The sequence below is a fragment of the Mauremys mutica genome, chromosome 1 (genome assembly GCF_020497125.1).
Source record: "Mauremys mutica isolate MM-2020 ecotype Southern chromosome 1, ASM2049712v1, whole genome shotgun sequence".
NCBI classification, from domain to species: Eukaryota; Metazoa; Chordata; order Testudines; family Geoemydidae; genus Mauremys; species Mauremys mutica.
This window is the reverse complement of record NC_059072.1, coordinates 178,903,569-178,923,654: the sequence shown is the minus strand read 5'-3', so window position 1 is coordinate 178,923,654 and position 20,086 is coordinate 178,903,569. Positions and strand designations below refer to the sequence as shown.

General features: G+C 40.5%; 1 protein-coding gene across 8 annotated transcripts in view; it reads left to right on the top strand.

Annotated features, from left to right (window-relative positions):
- The window catches only part of HTR1F (5-hydroxytryptamine receptor 1F), a 206,986-nt gene that overhangs the window by 143,547 nt on the left and 43,353 nt on the right, over positions 1-20,086 (top strand). The gene's annotated exons all lie outside the window — the stretch shown is intronic.

The following is a 20,086-nucleotide window of genomic DNA, read 5'->3' as shown; positions in this document are numbered from 1 at the left end:
CACATACTAACTTCTGAAGAGCTGCATGTGGCTATGGAGCCACAGATTGGCCATCCCTGATCTTGGCTAATAGCCATTGATAGGCCTATTTATCCTCCATTAACATATCTAATTCTTTTTTGAACCCTGTTATACATTTGGCCTTCACCACATCCTCTGGCAACGAGTTCCACAAGTTGACTGTGTATTGTGTGAAGTACTTCCTTTTGCTTGTTTTAAACCTGCTGCCTATTAATTTCATTGGATGATCCCCTGCTTCTTTTGTTTTCTGAAGGGGTAAATAACACTTCCTCATTCACTTTCTCCACACCAGTCATGATCTTACAGACTTCTGTTATATCCCACGCCCCCTTATTAGTCTCTCTTCCAAGCTGAAGAGGCCCAGTATTTTTAATCTCTCCTCAGGTGGAAGCTGTTTCATACCCCTAATCATTTTTGTTGCCTTTCCTGTACTTTTTCCAATTTTATTATACATATTTTTGAGACGGGACAACCAGAACTGCGCGCAGTATTCAAGTTGCAAGTGTATGATGGATTTATATAGTGGTATTATGATGTTTTTTGTCGTCTTATTTATCCTTTTCCTAATATTTCCTGACATTCTGCTAGCTTCTCCAACTGCTGCTGCACTTTGAGTGGATGTTTTCAGAGAACTATCCATGATGATTCCAAGATCTCTTTTGTGAGCTGTAACAGCTAATTTAGACCCCATCGTTTTGTACGTATAGTTGGAATTATGCTTTCCCATATGTACTACTTTGTATTTATCAACATGGAATTTCATCTGCCATTTTCTTGCCCAGTCACCCAGTTTTGTGAGATCCTTTTCCAACTCTTCACAGTCTGCTTTCAATTTAACTATCCTGAGTAATTTTGTATTTTCAGCAAATTTTGCCACTTCACAGTTTACCCCTTTTTCCAGATCATTCATAAATATGTTGAACAGCATTGGTCCCAGAACAGATGCCTCGGGGACAATGTTATTTACTTCTCTCCACTGACCCATTTATTCCTACCTTTTTGTTTCCTGCCTTTTAACCAGTTATTGATCCACCAAAGGACTTGCCCGCTTATCCCATGACTGCTTACTTTGCTTAAGAGCCTATGGTGAGGGACCTTGTCAAAGGCTATCTGAAAGGCCAACTATACATATCCACTGGATCACCCCTGTCTATACTTGGTTGACACCCCCCACTCCCCCAAAGAATTTTAATAGTTTGGTGAGGCATGATTTTCCTTTACAAAAACCGTGTTGACTCTTCTCCAATAAATCATGTTAATCTGTGTCTGATCATTCTATTCTTTACTGTAGTAGTTTGAACCAGTCTGTCAAGTACTGAAGTCAGGCTTACTAGCTTGTAATTGCCGGGATCACCTCTGGAGCCCTTTTTAAAAATTGGCATCACATTAGCTATCTTCCAGTCATTTGCTACAGAAACTGATTTAAATGATAGGTTACAGACTACAGTTAGTAGTTCTGCAATTTCACATTTGAGTTCCTTCAGAACTCTTGGGTAAATGCCATCTGGTCCTGGTGACTTATTACTGTTTAGTTTATCAATTTGTTCCAAAACCACCTCCATCAGCTCCTCAATCTGGGATAGTTCCTCAAATTTGTCATCTAAAAAGAATGGCTCAGTGTGGGAATCTCCGTCACATCCTCTGCAGTGAAGTCCAGTGCAAAGAATTCATTTAGCTTTTCTACAATTTATCAAGTTTTCTTTTAACCTCTTGTGGGAGGAGATAGCTGACTGCATTTCCAGAAGTGTACTCCAGGAGACCACCCTATAAGCTTCAAACTTACATGTTTTGTATGTGCTCGGTAGGATTACAATTAAACATATAAATATTCATACATATTGCCCTTATAATGGAGAAGAAACATATTATACTTTTTGGGCTGGTTGAAATAGACCTGCAAGCTCCTCTTCCTTTGAAAAGGCGACTTTCATACCCACATGTAAAGAAGATGATTTAAACTTTGGGAATCCTTCATTCGTTTTTGAAAAAGGAAACTAAGTAAATGGCTACAACTGTACATTCTACACCCCAAACTGGATATTATGGAGAAAACAATTAAAAACAAAAAAAACACAATTCATTCACTTGGGCTTTCAACTCCTGTTTAAATTTGTACTGCCTACTAGAACTGATTGGCCTTTGGCAGTCACAGCCCATGAGAGTTTTTTTACTGCATTGTTCGGACACAACATTTACTTAGATACAAGTTTGCTTGCATTTCTGAACCTCTGAGAACTTTTGATGGACCTTGGCTGAGCACAGCTGGTTTTAGGTTTTGTTACAACTGCTACATTTTGTCTTATTTCATGTTTCTTTTGTGGAAATTCTGAATAGCAGCAAAGACAGTAGAGCAGTATGTAGATTTAGAAAGGTAACACTGCATTTTTTTACCCTCAATTTGTGTTTGGAAAGTGTCTCTTCCCCCCTCCCTCCCCCTCCTTGCCATATGAGCTGGAAGTAGGGTGACCAGACAGCAAATGTGAAAAATCGGGATGGGGGTGGAGAGAATAGGAGCCTATATAAGAAATGCTTCTGATTATGGACTTGGGGCTGTCCTCACACAACTGCATGAGGCCAACACAGAGAGGACTGTTGCATTTGCTTCAAGGACACTGAGTAATGCTGAGAGAAAATATTCTACAGTTGAAAAAGAAGCACTTGCTTGTGTCTGGGCTACTGAAAAATTGAGAACTTACCTGTGGGGCTGCACGTTCAGGTTGCACACAGACCACAGCCTTTTGACGATGTTGCTCACCACGAAAGGACTGGAAAGAGCAGAATATCGTATTGCTAGATGGTCTGCAAGACTACTCTCTTTCAATTATGACCTGGAATATAAGCCTGGAAACAAAAATGTGGTAGCTGATTGCCTTTCTCGCCTGCCTTTGCCTTCACCAGATGGTCCACCAGAGGATGAGGATGTAGTAGTTGCACCTATTACAAGCACTCTTATTGCAGTTACAAGAGAACAATTTCAAGCTGCTTGTTCAGCGTGTCCAATTCAATAAAAACTATGGGAATTTCTGACAAAGAGATGGCCCAGTAACCCTAAAAACCTTGACCCAGGTTTGCTGCCTTATTTTAGAGTTCGGGATGAACTTTCTTTGCTCGATGGCTGTGTGCTATGAGGTACACACTGACTACTTGTTCCAGAAGAATTACAGTCAAAACTCATATACCTGGCACACAATATCATCAAGGAATTGTCAGAACCAAACTATGACTACGGGATCTGTATTGGTGGCCAGGGATGGACTCTCAAACTGAAGCACTCATAAAATCCTGTGTCACTTGCTAAATGCATAAGACAGCAGTGACATGTACCCCTCCATTACAGCCTGTTCCTCTTCCTGAATCTGCATGGGAAAAAGGGTCGATTGACATTGTAGTAACCTTTGATACTGCTCCAATTGACTGCCGTTATGCCATCTCATTAATAGACTATTTCAGTAAATGGCCTGAGGTAGCATCTACATCGCAAATCTCTTCTGCTACAGTAATTAAGTTCCTCTCTTCAGTTTTTAGCAGGGAAGGTAGCCCCAAAGAACTGGTTTCCGATAATGGTCATCAATTTACTTCCCTGGAGTTCGAAACCTTTCTAGCAGAGAGGAACATTTTACACAGAAGGTCATCCCTATATTACCCTTAAGCCAATGGGGAAATTGAACAGTTTAACAGAAGTTTGAAAGAGAGTTTGCAAATGGCTAAACTGGAAGGGCGATTGTGGATACCCTTCACTACTGATTTCTTGCAAGCATACCGGGCTACACAACATGACACAACGCAAAGATCACCCACAGAGTTACTGCATGGGAAACAGATGAATACTAAACTGAACGTTGCTGGATTGTTAAAGGCATGACCTGAGGCCCCAAACGAGGATGATGTGAGAAAAACAGTTGAACAGAACCAAGCAAAGTATAAGGCTTTCACAGACAAGCGGCAGGGTGCTAAGGAACCAAAGTTTGAGTGTGGTTCCTTCGTTAGAATACAAAAACCTGGAATTTTATGCAATGGGAACCATAAATTCACAGCTCCTCTTAAAATCATAGAGAGGAAGGGACCTCACACCTATCAACTTTCTGATGGGCGGATATGGAATGCTTCTTATCTTGCACCTGCCTGTGCACCAAGAGGAGATTATGCCAACACCCAGTCTGCATTGGATGACTTCATCATAGAACCAACACAACAAGACATCGCACTGGAACCAGGGCTTGAGAGACGGCCTGTCAGACCCAGACGATCACCTGTCTGGACTAAAGACTATGTTATGTAGTATCTACAGTGTTTCCAGTGCAATATTTCTGCCAATAGTATAGTGTCATTTCCTATTTGTTCCTGTGGTTAGAACAACAATGTTTATTTTAATTGGGAGAGTTTCTTAAGAGAGGAGGGAATGTGGTGTTTAGATGTGCTTATAATCAGAGCTGGCTCCAGGGTTTTTGCCACCCCAAGCAGCAAAAAGAAAGAGAGAAGAAAAAACGTGATTGCGATCTGCAGCTCTACCGCTGCTGTTTCGGTCTTCGGCAGCAATTCGGCGGCAGGTCCTTTGCTCCAAGAGGGAGTGAGGGACCTGCCGCCGAAGACCCGGATGGGAAACAGGAAAGAGGTGGGAGGAGGTGAGTGAGAGTTACAGAGTGTGCAGCAGCAGCTTGGTAAAGAGGTTTCCACTGTAAAAATAAAGTCCTGTTGAAGCTTGTTAGTACCATGCCTGGTTGATACAATATGTCTATAGTGCGCCTTGTGGGGTTGTAATTTGTAGCTTGTGTAAGCATGCTCCTTCTAGCTTGGTAAAAATAGCAATGAGAATGTGATGGCCCTGGCGTCAGCATGGTTTGCACAGGCCTGCTTAGGCCTCCACTGTGTCCCCATTGGTATTTTGACCAAGCTAGCTAGATTAAAGCTACTTTGGTACATCTGTATGATCTGCAAATTACACCAATTGCAGTGTAGACATAGCCTCAGTTACACCTGTATAAATCAAGAGCAATTCCATTGAAGTTTTGAAGCGGCTCTGGATTTGCAACAATGTATTCTGAGCACAGAAATGGACCCAGTGTGTGGTCAATTCACTGTGTATCACATAATCTCCACTGTTTACCTTTGTACACTAAGAATCTATGTGTACACTTAGTTTTAAATGGCTTATTACTAAAAATATAATTTAAATATTTATTTTAAAAAATAATTTTAAAAACCTGAGAAATGACCTAAAACAGCAGTCAAGCAAATCAAGAAAGAATTTATCTACCCAGTAAAAATGTGCTAATTTAGCAAATTTTGTCTGCATATAAGTGATTCTTAATTGCAAATAGAGATTTGCTAATAAGCTTTTCCCCATCATTAAGCATTAGCTTCACTCATATATGTGTTCATTGTACCCATACAATTGTCTACATTTTAATACTTTTTGCAACAAAAAATAATGCAATAAATTGTGTAATTGCTGCTTTAAAAACAAAATCTTTTGCATTATAATAGTCAAAATGAATGGTAATGCCAAGTAATTAAATTCTGCAGCTGGAGTTTCATATTAACTCAGCAGTTCTCTTGTATGAGTACAAATGAATGTTATAGGATACAACATAAAGTTCCTGGTACTAGAGTTTACTCTCTGATATGGATATTGCAGATAACTTTGCAAAGTGTACTCTGAAGGGAGGTACAGTCTCCTCCATTGCAGTATTTCCTCTAGAATCTGTGGAAGGCATTCTGCAGGTCCAGGAATCTCTGAAGGGAGAAAGGCAGACCAGATGGGGCCCATATAATCTCCCATCACTCTTGCACTCAGTGGAGATTGCCAGAAATTGAACACAGTCAGAGGTTGCCCCATCTATGTGGTGAATATCCCCCACTTTAAAAGGGATCCTGAGGGCAGCCATGCCCAGAGAAGTCCCTGGCAGAAGAGCTTCAAAGGAGCTATGCAGTCATGAAGCGAGGCCTGATGTGCAGAAGAGGTGGTCAGAGCTAGTGTAGAGGCATAGGTCCTCCACATGTGGAAAGCCAATAACTCCTGTAGCTAGTAGAGATCTCTGATGACGGGATGCCACCAATCCCAACTAAAGAATGCAGAGGATCTACACAAGGGGAGCCTAGCAAGGTTCCCTGTCCCTTTATGCAGTTATTACCATGTAGGAGTGCAATCTGGCTCATGGATTTTTAGAATATAGCTAGTATACTGAATATTAAGATGCTCAGGAGAATCTTAGCTACATGAATAAGAGTGTTACATTATTTGAAGATGAAGATAAGTCTGCCATTTGCCAATATAATTCAGACAGCTCAAATGTGGGGAATATTCATGTAAGTCGTCATCTCTCTAATTATTAGAACAAATCTGCAAGTCTGGGGAAAATGTTAATAGCAGCAGGAAATTGTACTGTTAAGTAGTATTTTGAGATTAAAATAAGTTAATATAAAAGACAGCACAAATCTGAAGATGAAGAGATGAAAGTTGATGCATCTTACCTAAGCAGATGTTTTCTGAATCCATCCAAGGTTGTACAATATACTTGATGCTTGTACAATAGCTGATGTATTCTAGGATCTGACAAGAAATTTCAGACCAGTCAGTCTGATATTACCTGTGGAGAAAGTTGAATAATATTTCTGGATGAATTGGAGGAGATAATTAAATAAACTCTGCTTGAATTAATACAGTTTATACAGCTTCAGGAAGGTTAGGCTAATTGTGACTAAAACTACCAAGAAGCCTGTCTAAGAGCATGTAATAGCAAAGTAAGTTAATATACACAGATTTTTTTTAAATGCCAAAAAATAGCAAAATTATTTTAAACAAACGGACGAAGTAATAAACTCCTTATAAATGTAAAATATTGGAAATTACCGTAGTGGATGTGTTACATATTAAGAACAGATGTTGATGGTCTTCCTGTCATTAGAACTGAATCTGTACATCAGGGGTAAGCAGCCTATGGCACAAGTGCTGAAGGCAGCACACGAGCTGATTTTCAGTGGCACTCACACTGCCCGGATCCTGGCCACCAGTCCGGGGGACTCTGCATTTTACTTTAATTTTAAATGAAGCTTCTTAAACATTTTAAAAACCTTATTTACTTTACATACAACAATAGTTTAGTTATATATTATAGACTTATAGAAAGAGACCTTCTACAAACATTAAAATGTATTGCTGGCACACGAAACCTTAAATTAGAGTGAATGAATGAAGACTCGGCACACCACTTCTGAAAGGTTGCCAACCCCTGCTGTAAACTCATGTGCATGATTAGTTTGATCTGCCATTTTGGAAAAAAAATAAAGGAGCAAATTATTTTCAGACTTGTTAGCATGTCACCTATTGGGGAAATACATTTTTAAGTAGATGGAGTTTGTACTGGTCAGTGATGAATATGTAAGTGTTGAATGGATTAGTTAAACTGAAACCTGCATTCTGGACATGCCCCTACATCTGGAATACATGACCTTCACAAAAATGCAAGCCTGGCAGCCCCAGGATAATGCCACAAAACAGTGAAAATTACTAACAATCAGACCCTTAGCTGGGGCAGAAAGGCATTAAAGCCAGGACCAGATTTGGGGACTTCTCTAGCTATCCTGGTCAGCCCCTGTGTGGTAGGGAAGTGCTATTGTCCTCATTTCACAGATGTGGCACAGAAAGGCTAAGTGACATACAGTCACACAGGAAGTCCATGTTGAAGCAGGGAATTAAACCCAGGTCTCCCATGGCCTAAGCCAATGCCCTAACCATTGGACAATGCTTCCCCTTGTGATACTAACTATATTTTAAAATAGTGAAGATGGAGTTAGCTGGCAGTCTCAGAGCGGCATAATAAAAGGGGACCCAAGGCCAGTACATGCTGGAGCGAGTGTAGACGAAACCAAGGTAGATTGATTTAAATCAAGGCAATTTAAATCATGATTTAAATCACAAGTGGAAAGCCTCTTAAATCATCGATTTTAATCACTTTTCAATTGTACTTTTATTTTGCCTTCTCATTAGTTGGTATAACCATTAAAACATATTGATTTACAACTAAATAGAGCCTTTATGCTAGTTTTGGTACATCTATTTGCTACCTAGGAGGGTACATTATAACTGTGTACATTTATTTAAGCAATTATATAGCTTACAATTTTCAGACTCTTATTCATTGTACAAATTCTATCCATTGGCATAGGCAGTGTTTACGCTGAAGCACTACACAGCTGTGCCACTGCAGTGCTTTCAGTATAGACAAGCCCTTAGTATTACTCATGGCACTGCTTTAAAAAAATGAGATTGTAAATGAAAGATTCTTCCTACTACAGCTGTTAGTACCATTGTTGAAATGATATAATTTATTTCTAAACCCAGTTTTATATGGAAAATAATGTAGCATAAGGACTGTCTAACTCTATTTGAGCCCTTATCTCTAGCACCATACCAAACAGCTTGAATGTTTTTAAATGTTAAAATTCATAAGTGCCTAATAGAACTTTACCACTAAACAGGAAATTTTTACCTGTTATTGAGCAATGAAAATATCACTTCAGAAGTCCAGCAGTAACAGGAAAAAATGTGATTGATAAATACTCCCACAACAGACGAACGTACCAATTATATTTTGAACACAAACATTTTGAAATTCAGAAGTAAGTAATCACCCAAAACACATGTATCATTTAGCAGCATAGTAAGACATGGGGGGGTGGGGGTGGGGGTGGTCATCCATAAGAATGGTACAAAATGTTTACTAACCAGTTGATCCAGATAGTTCAGACCTGTCCACGTTATCACACCTTCTTGTCAACTGTTGGAAATGGGCCATTCTGATTATCAGTACAAAAGGTGTTTTTTTCTCCTGCTGATAAGCCCACCTTATCTGATTACTCTCGTTATAGTTGGTATGGCAACACCCATTTTTTCATGGCCTCTGTGTATATATATCTTCCTACGGTATTTTCCACTGCATGCATCTGATGAAGTGGGTTTTAGCCCACGAAAGCTTATGCTCAAATAAATTTGTTAGTCTCTAAGGTGCCACAAGTATTCCTCATTCTTTTTGCTGATATAGACTAACACAGCTACTACTCTGAAACCTGCCTCCTGAGAAGTATTTTTCATAATGTTGTTTTATTCTGACAACCAGGCCTTGTAGCTCTTTCTTGCACTGCTTACGTTTGGCACATGTTCCTTTTTACCCAGAGATACAGGAATTTCTTGAAAATATTCCCAAATAGGGTCTTTTTAACAACTTGCACCCATGGCAGGTTTTTTTCCCTCTAGTTCCCATGTGTTGAAATCAACCCTAGAGGCTGCACTCTGAAGAATGTTGTCTCTTCTTCCCCGGTGTCCTGCTTTGGCACCAGTTTTGCTCCTTGCTGGTTGCACCCCCTGCTCCTGCTCCCTTGTTACAGAACTTCTCTGCCCCCAGAAAAACACAGGAAACACCAGCAATCCAAGGCTTCTGCCCATGTAATCTATATGCCTTTTGCACTGCAGTATTTGGTTGTTTAGAGACAGAGAGGGGGGCAGTTGAGAAATAAATGGACTTCTGTGTGTTTGTATCCCTGTCTGTACACGCATGCATGGAGCCAGAGCAAGGCCATTTACTTGAAGTGCCCAGAACCATCCAGAAGCAAGGACTGGTAGTTATTAGGCAAATCAGTGTTTTTCCATGAGCTGGAGAGTATCCATGCTGGGTGGAGTCATGAATATTCACAATCTGAGAACTGAGCCGATCAGAGCTCAAGTAGGGAGAAGCTATAAAATAGGAGAATGTTAGACTCACAGTTAGACTCAGTGGATGGTCCTGTCGGTGTCTCTTGGAATCAGAGGCCAGGTCCCAATGTCTTTGACTTTGCCAGTCTTTTGTACCAATAGCACAGAACCTTGGTCCCCCTCAGGATCAAGCCCTTTATATAGTATATGATGTGTTGTGCCATATTTATAAATCTTGATCTCAGAAGTTACATACTTTCCCCTGATTACTTATTTTAAAAAGCAGCCTTTAACACACAGTTTTTGATAGAGATTCATGGATTCAGCATATTTATTTTCAATTTAAATATTTTAAGAGATTATAACAAGTTTAGGCCTTGACATATTTTGTATTAAATTAAAAATTCATTTTAAACAGGATTATTTTTAAAAGAAAAAAAATTAAAATAAAAAATCTGTTTTAAATAAAAATAATCCAATTTTTCACTTTTTTTCAAAATGAAATATTTCTTTATCTGTCTTGGGAGAAACACACACAGCCTCAAAAAGGAGAAAGAAAATCTGATGCCAGCAGATTCAAGGAGGATCACTGTAGATCTCTAGAAAGAGTTGCATTGACCTTTGTGGCTAGGAAGGGAAAGTTATGACTGCAATATAGAGATTCAGAGTAGTGGTAAGCAAATAAAGGGGAACATATGTGGGTTTGGTGGAAGAGGAAGGTGGTAGAAGAAATCTTTGAAAGGAATTATGAACCACAGTCATACCAGGCAGGAGAGAATTTTTAATCTGGAAGAGAGTGGATTTCTTTCTACTTCTAGGCACCCAAAATGTAGTCAATCACCTCCTGCAGGACTTAATCAAATATATTGTACAGAATTGGGTATATAGATGAGTTAACATTTATGGGTGTACTTTATTAATCTGACTGTTACAAAATAAAGTGTCCTCCACCTGAGATTTGGTTTATTCATATTAGTTAGAAAGTTGGGGATGTATTATTCATCCTGATTTTCATTTAACCAGGCACGCTGTGAAAACAGGTAATAAATAAACATGAGTGTTCCAAGGAGAAGTTTCTTCTCTGCAATTATGTTTTCAATCATCTGGCCATTTTCTGCATTGTGTAGCAATGCACTTTTCTTTCCTTCTTCACCAGTCTCACTCATGTGAGTTTTTTGTTGATGTGGCACGAACTTTTTCTTTTCTTTTTTCTTTAAGTAACTTCTTTGGTTTTGTAACTTGTGCTTTTGCAATGGATGTAAATGTTGTGGATGTAAAAGTCTTAAAGAAAATCCTTGGGGTTGCTGAAGCCAAAATGCGCATGGGTGTAATTTGGTTGAATTGGTACCAGTATTAGTTAATTTAGATTTCTTTTTTTCCTACTGTCATCTTGGTAACATTCAACCTAGTTATTCCTGATAATTACAAATTCTGTATTAATGACTCTACCCAGCATCCAGCGTTCTCATATAGTCAAATTTTTGTATAGAAACCAGGCTGAGAACTGAATCAGATGCCTGGGATCCATGAACAGACCTCCCACTGGCAAGGTGCCACTCTTCTACCATCATTCACCTATCCCCTTTCTCCCCAAAACCCTACAGAATCCCCTGTGCTGAAGGAGTTCTGTGGAGTCCTTGCGAGTAGCAAAGAGGCAGGGGACAAGACGAAGATGACTAGCACATCAGTGGCACCATCCCCCATCCTGCTGGATTTCTGTTGGGCCATTCTGTGAGGAGTGAATACATTATGGAGGTGTATTAACTGACCCTATGTCCCATTTGCAGTTGTCAGCAAGAGATCTGAGCAGCACAAGCAAATGGCAAATTCATAGGCCAGAAGCAGCGTGACTCCTGGTGGAACTATGCTGCCAGCAAGAGAAGGGCCAATCAAGTAGCATGGAAGGGTAGCTGTCTGTGCAGATGGCTCCTGCGTCCATGGAGCTATGGTTCTGAAGGATTCCCATGATTAGGAGTTCTCTACTTACGACCTCAGCCAGACTCCAGAATGCCCTTTGCCTTTCAAGGGATGGTTGGTAGGAAACACCACAGGGGGAAGCTTAAAGAAATTTCTTGTCCCATCTGACTCTGTTCATTGGTTTCTCTCCAGCAGCAGCAAGCTGTATCCAGAAAACGCATGGAAATCCCACGAACAATGAGGTAGCAAGGTCCTAGTTCTATGCAGATACCTTTGGGATAGGGAGTTGCAAGACACACTGGGAAGGGTATGTTCTCCCTTCTTTGATTTTAAAACAATGTTCTCATGTATACTTTGACTTCAAACTATGGACGAGCAACAAATGCTTTGCAAACAAAACCACAGCTTGACCTCTTGATCTCAAATGCCCAGCCCCCCCAAAGAATTTCCTTTGTGACAGAAAAGTTTCTCCCATGTCACAAAAAATTAACAAAATAAATGACAAAGGTCTTATATGAAGCAACTCCTGCCATGTTAAAGTTACCAGTCTTTTAAAAGCGGGACACAAGCTTTTCAATCTCCTGAGAATCAGTTTTTGTACAGCCAAGGGCAATTGCAATCCACACTGTACAAGTCTTTGGACCCACACGTTGATGAAAAATCATGCAACTCATAATTCCACACTTTTTTTTTAACATTCACAGCATTGACTAAATAGGTTAATACCTGGTATTTGGCAATTTCCTAATATTAGAATGTCACCTCAATCCCTACGCCGTCAGTGCGTGCCATTGAGTGTGCATGAGCCTAGTAAATTCTTTGAGATTTTAAATTGTAGTTTCATTTTAGACTTGCCAGCAGATTTTATACTCCACTATGTCTGACCATTACCTTTCATTGGAGCACACATTTAACCGGTATACCTCTCTTTCTTGAGAGACTACCAACAGTAGGATGACGACATGTCCCAAGTGGCATTGTATAACATTTTCTGACTAGATGAGAGGAGGAGAAGGAAAGTTTTAATGTTTAAAGGGTTATAGGAGAGCTCAGGTGATCTAAGCAAACAGTCATGAGGATAAACTGAAATTACATGAAACCTTGGCTCATAATTGCTCCCCAAGTTAAACCCATTTTGTAAGGGTACAAACGTAATGGGTAAACTCTTCTGATATTAAATTTCCAAGAGAAACAATCCCTGACGTTAACCTTACCTCAGCGCTACTTTTAATAGGTATTTGTGCATTGTTCTAGGACTAGCAGAAGAGTGATGAGTTAATTCTGGTTTTAAAATAAAAATCAGTGTATGGTCCTTTACTTGTATATCCTTACTATACTTTCATACTGGATTAGCTATCTTTTTCATTAGTGCAGCTAGGCAAGACTAGATTGGAAAATTGTTTCCAGGGGCTCTAAATGTTTCTATAGTATTTCCTTCTTGGATAAACTGCCAGTTGTGATGGCATTGATTTTAATGATGCTGTCGGTGACATAGTGTTTGGAAGCCCTTTGTCACCTTTTGTATATATCGTCTGTGTTAACACTGGGTATTTTCCCTTCTGATTTGATCATGTGCTAACTACTTTTACAGTAATTGGATGGCATTTTAATTGGTGCTATGCTCAATAATTCAGCTGTGGACGTACTCTCATTTTGACAGTGCAGATTCAACTGGACAATGAGAACATTAATTTGCTCTAGTTGATGAAGCAGGCCTACTACAGTGGCTGGATTTGCAGACTGATGTGGCCTTTTAGTCTTCCTGCATTTTTTAGCCTTCTGTTTAATAATATGCCCAACTTGCTTCATGCTCTTTGATATTTTATTTTAATATGGATCAGTCCGAGTAACGGGCATTAGTAGCTCATCTTAGATTTTAATTCACTTTCAGTTTGCTATCTACTATTTTATTTTTATAAATTCTGAATGCCAGACTTAATTTGCTATAATAGAAGCCTTTCAAGTACTAGACACTAGGGGAGTTTGTGTGACTTGCAAGCCAGAGCTCACAGTAGGGGAGGTGATGAGGAGTGAATGCCAGGAGTGATAGGACAGTGAACAATACAGCAGCAACTCCTTCACTCTTTAATAAAGAACAATATAGATTGCTCCTCTGTACTAGTTCAGCCTCACTGACCAGTGCAAAAGGGGAAGGCAGGGCCATGATCCGATCCAGTCATGCTCCTAGACTCAACAAATGCAAGGCTTGGGGTTGTGACAGGAGGCACCAGCAGGTTTATCCAGAGTCGCTCCATTGACTTCCATGGGCTTTGGATCAGGCCCTTGAATAGGAAGTTCCCAAGAAAGCGGGTGCAAGTTGGGTTGAGGTTGGCTTTAACAAGGATTCTGACATTCTGCATCCAGAGACCTACCTCCTCCCCAGCATAGACCCCCTAATCTGATTGCTTTACAACATCTGAAAATTAGCCAGTTCCAACAGTGCGTCATCTTGGGAACTAGCTGAGCTTCCAAAGGACTATATCTTGTGTGATAAGCAATTGATAAAGACAAACCTGGCTATTTTTATTTGATTTATTTGTAGGAATCTGCACTGTGACACTGTTAGCATTAAATATTAATTTGTGGCATTAGGAATCCATTTCCCCACTGCATGGAACTTATGCCTAAATTTTGCATTTACCCTGGCAAAAACACTTTTTGGGGGGGCCGTGTCTAGATTTTGTACATATTCCTATATATGAGATATTCACTGACTTATCAAATGGGGTTTGAGTTATATATTCAGTCACTGATGCCAACAGATGTCAGGGCCTGAAATGGCAAAATGTATAAACAGTATCAATTATGCTTGCTATTGCTTTAATCCTTCCCGAGGCTCTTGTTGAGAGAGACTGAGGCCTACTCCATCTGAAACACTGAGATAAAGCACTGCTTGAGAGAGAGTGTCTGCCAATTTTAAATGTGACTTAAAAGTCAGAGCAATCTGTGCAGCTTTTAAGGCTGCTTCTCCTTTCTCAATTAAGTGTGTATGATTTGTTTGCTAAAGCCAAGAAAAGTGTGTGTTACAGACCGTTACGACTCCTCTGTGGCCCACCTGCAATGTGTGGGATGAATAACTGGTAAGAGGCTGACAAGGAAGCTGCCTGATCTGGGGCCAGGATCCACCATCGTTGGCTAGTCCTTCCTTCACCGGTAACCCCATTGATTTCAGGGGTGCTACTTGCCAAAGGCCATTGACATTGGTAGGAGTTTCGCCATTGATTTGAATGGGAGCAGGAATGAGCTCATAGGGCACATCTACACTGGATCTGGATGTGTAATTTCCATCTCGGGTAAACATCGCCCACGTTAACTCAAAAACATAAGCACACCTGCAGCAATGCAAGCAGCAGGAGGGGCAAGCCAGACCAAATCCATGGCTGGGGTTTCAGATGGGATCATACTTAGGGTGGCTTGCCCCTCCTACCACTCATGCCCCTACAGTCATGCTTCTATTTTTAGTGCTCTCACTCGATCCTGCCTACCCGAGCTGGACGTGACACGTCCTGCCCCAGTGTAGACATAGCCTGAATGAAGTACTATTCAGCTGAAGAAAGGGTGGCAGAATCTGGCATTTTGAAATAGTCATTTTTCAGCCACAGGTTGCCAAGGGGCACTGATATGTAAGAGGCACTGATACAATTTTAGTACTAGAAAAGTCATTCATAGGAAAATCTGTTGAAGCTTGATTTTAAGTAAAAGTTTTTCAAACTTTAGCAGCTGGAAATTATCCCATGCTTTGCCCTGAATGGTTAGAGCTCTGCTGTATACTTTGCCTGGGCTATAATGAGAAGAAAGGGGGAAAAAAATCAACCATTTTCCCTAGGATCCAGTTCTACCACCTTTCCTCACCAGAGTGGTCCCTTTGACTTCATTGGGAGTACTTCCATGATAAACACCTACCAGCAAGGTGAAATTCACGCCTGTGTACAGAGCTAGTACAAGCTATGCACCACTTCAGTCTCACTGACACCCTATGTGGAGTTACAATTCATTCCCTGCCCTCTCCTGACTCGGGGGGCAAAGTCGCTAACCGCAGCCTTACCCAGGGCACAGTAATTTTTTTCCCCTGGTAGCTGGATCTATAAGCCTGGAAATCTAAAATTCAGAAAGTAAATAATGTTAGCTCAATAGTGAGACACATCCAGAAAACCAAATTCACAGTTAATGATTATATCCCACTCCGTATTATGGCACAGCTGGTGGTGCTCTTTCAGCAAGTGTTTCCTCATGGTTTGAGCAGAAGGCTAGTAAGCAGAATACTTAGGTTATAGTCCCAGTTGTGCCACTAACTTAACTTCCAGCCATGGGAAACACACTTATATGTGCCTCAGTTTATCTGCTTCACAAGATATTGTAGGGTTTAGAAGATGCTTTGAGATGAAATACATAAATGCAGAGAACCATTAATCATCATCCATAACTGAATTTCCTTGTCATAGTTGGGTTCGTTGGGCAACCTTGAAACTTATTGAAGTTCCTCTGTTTTCAGCTCTCCAGGTTCAGTAAGTGTTCCCAGTGTTCCTTACTAATTCTAGAAGCCCACCACTGTACTTTCGTCCCCCTCTGTAACCCATTCTTTGCCACAAGCTGACTCCACATCAAACAGCCTGAAAGGGTTCAGAGGATAGTACTGTAATAGTTGACAAAAGGAGCCTCAACCTTTCTGAGCTCCTGTTGAGGCAGGGAAGCAGGCTAGGCTTGTACTTTGAGGTTCAGAAGAAACTGTACTTAGTTTCCCAACCTGGGGAACACTTACTGATGATTTAATGCTGAATTACCTGCTACACAGTCAGTGAATTAACCTGTGCATTGTTCTAACTAAATTCAGGATATATGATCTTGCCACAGCCTGATTTTTCACCTCCTGATTTGTGTGGGAGGGAGTGGGGGAGGGAAGGGAGTGTTCTATCAATTTGTAGTTAAGGGAGCCCAACATCAGAGTATCCCAAAGCCCAGTGGTTAGATCACTCCCCTGAGAGATGGCTTGAACTAGGGGTCTCCGACATCACAGCTGAGTAACCTAACTACTGGGCTAAAAGTTATGAGGGAAGTCAGCCTCCTCCCCACTCCTCTGCCTGGCCTCTTGTAAAAATGGCAGAGGCCACAGGAGAGTGTTTACAGCTGAGAATCCCAAGCAGATGAAGGTGCCTCCCTGCAACCCTGATTTAGATTAGGGATGTAAATATCAGTTAAAATTAACCAGTTAAACAATTAAAATTATATCTTTTAACTGGTTAACAGTTACAGAGGTAGCTCCAGCGGGCCTGGCATGGTGTGGGCTGGAGCTTGGGTTGCTCTGGCCTCCGGCATGGCCAAGGCCAGGGTCCAGCCGGCACAGCCAGGGCCAGGGCTGCTCTGGGCAGCCCTGGTGCGGCCGGGCCTGGGGTCTCTCCCACCGGTACAGCTGGGGTTAATGGTTAAGGTTGGTTAATTGGTAAACCTAATGCTAACTTTTTACATTTCTAATTTAGACATCAAACCCCTGAGAGGAGTGGGGTTAGGACACACCTCTTGCCTTTGCATCTCCTATTGGCTACCATAAGCAGGAAGCTGTGCAGTGTGTTGGGTTTTGTGAATCCTCTTCTGAGGCACCTGTCTCCCTCCATTCACTGTATAGCGAGGTTTGGCATCAAACTCAGTTTTTGTGAATCCCGGTGATTTTCTAGGTGCCTAAAAGTTAGGCATGGTGCCACTCAGCATCACCACGCCTAGCTTTCTTTGTGACAGTAGCCCTTACACCTCAGCTAGCCACACGCTAAATATCTGTGTGGATAAACTCTAAGTGTAAGAGGAGGGTCAACAGATGTATATAATAAACAGAGGACAGAGGCACTATTAAATTACTATTCTATTAAATTAATAGAACTGAACATGTTTTGGGATAATTTGTTACTGAATTATCATCACTTAAAATCTTTAAATCAAGATTGAATGTCTTTCTGAAGAGATGCTCTAGCTCAAAGCAGAAGTTATGGGCTTCATGCAGAAATTATTGGATGAGGTTCTTTGGCCTATGCTATGCAGGAAGTCAAACATAATGGTTCCTTCAGACCTTAAAATCTAAGAATCTATAAACTGAGGTTCAGGCAAAAACAAGTAGTTGACCTGGTTCCCTTTGGCTAAGGTGAACAAATACAATGTGAAAAATGCTGGCTGTCATATTTTAGAAAATATGGTTCTCTCACATTCCCCTGGATTACCACAATGACAGTGTTTATAGGGCCCTTTAAATACAGCAGAGCATTGGTTTATGCCATATAAGACTCAGCCCAGGAGAAGGAAGAAATTGTTTGTTTTTAGTTTTGTTTGGGGGGGTTTTTTGTTTTTATTTTTTTATTGAACCTATAGATGCTGAAGAATTAATGATAAATACAGAAGGTAAAAAATGCCCTGGATACTGGTTGAAGATGTGTCTTTTGTGTTTTGATCAAATGTTTTTAAAGGGCAGTTGGACCACCAAGTGAAAAGCTAAAAAATGAAGATAATGTGGAATTTCCTAGACTGACATTTTTACTATATCCAGAAGAAAGCTGCATGTGCACATCAGTTCCTTTTTTGCTACATAAACTCCAAATATCACTTCTGGGGGACACAAGCAATGTATGTGAGATTCTTTAGGAAGATAATAGATAAAAAGTAACCCATATAAATACTTAATAGCATTGCTTACAAAACTTCTCAAAGGCAGTTGTAGTTCTCGTGATGTGCCTTTTGCTAGTTGTTCATAACTGCTTTTAAGTCACAAGTGTATAAACATCAACTGTGGCAAATTGAGAACACTAAAATTAATAAATATTCCCATATGAAAATATCCATCTGCAACTCACTAGGTATTATTTCCTCATGAGCCTCCAGCACAGTCAACAAAACCAACTAAAGTAGCCTGCAAAATAATCTCTTATTGTTGATATTAAAGGAAAAAGGAATACAGAGGTCCATTAAAGTCTACTAACTACAACTTCTTAGTCTTAGATTTAAAAAATATCCTTTTGTTTCATCTTGGTACATAATCAAGCAAATAGCATAAGTGCCCAGGATACTATTGGTTTGATAAGTCTACATCCCTCTATCTCAGCAACTATACTTCAGACATTCATTTGACATGACTCATTTTTCATCATGCATCTGAGTATCATTCTAGGTTGATTACTATTTTTTCCCATTAAAACATTCTGCAGCTCTGCTAATGCATTCTTTTGAGTAAGCACCGAATCTCAGATACTATTTTTCTGATTTTTGTACATTAGCGAGAGCACAAGAATTGGAAACAATCAAACCTCATATGTTACAATTTGTAGGTATTATATCTTGAGGAGATTCTGCAGCATGCTTTATGGTCCAAGAGACTGGTTAGTAACAGTAGGGTGAGAAAGACTATTTGTGTCTTTAAAAACTATTCTGCCATTCTCTCTCTGACTTGGCAGCCCTTCGACAAGTTAGTGAAGGATTAACTAACACCATTATTGGCATGGGATAGATGTGGAACGCTGAAGGAAACAGACACAGTCTCACTAGCTGGGAATAGATCTATCTGGGGGGAAAGGCCTGTGAAATAATCAGCTTGTGTTCCCAGTGCCTGACAGCTCTTTTGGGCAAAACCCATCTCATTGTTTAGTCCTCTGACATATCTATGGTCCCAGGATGGTGGGGGAGAGAGAGGGATGAGATGTATTTGCTGCTTTACTGGAGAAAGTGGTGCTAATGGAATGGCTTCCCATGGTTCTTAAAAGGCTCTGGCTGTGGGACCTCAGGTTTGTTTCAGACTTAGATGTGAACCAGGCTTTCAATAATTACTCATCTCCATAAGGGATTCTCATGCACTATGTGAGTGTTTTACTTTGGCAATATCTGTAAGTATTAAATTTTGTTATTTTAGAGCTAGTCCGTGGTTGGACTGTCTAGATTTTTATGACACTTTGCACCAAAGTATCAGAGTACTCTCCGTTGAAATTAAATTGATATTCTGATTAAATTAAAACTTGACCATGATCAGGTCTGAGAGGGTAAGGAATTGTATATAAAGTGACAGACCACTTGAACCTAGCTTCTGCACTTTCATGAATTCTGTAGCTCAGTGGTTTGAGCATTGGCCTGCTAAACCTAGGGTTGTGAGTTCAATCTTCTTTATATGACCCCAGTCACTGCAGTATTTGAGCACATCATGGTCTTTAATGTATTTACCCTCACAGCACCCTTGTGATGTAGGAAAGCACAGGTGTCCCCATTTTACAGATAAGGAATTGAGTCCTAAAAAGACTAAATGACTTGCCCGAGGCCATTTATGGCAGAGAAGGAATTGAACTTGGGTGTCATAGCCCAGGCTAGTGCTCTAACCACTGGCCCATTCTTCCTCTTGGGGTCCAGAGGATGAGGAGGGTGGGTTGTCACTGTGGGGAGGAAATGGCCTCGGGGAGGAAGTATAGGGCTAGTGTAAAAGCCCATTCTGCAGTCACCAGT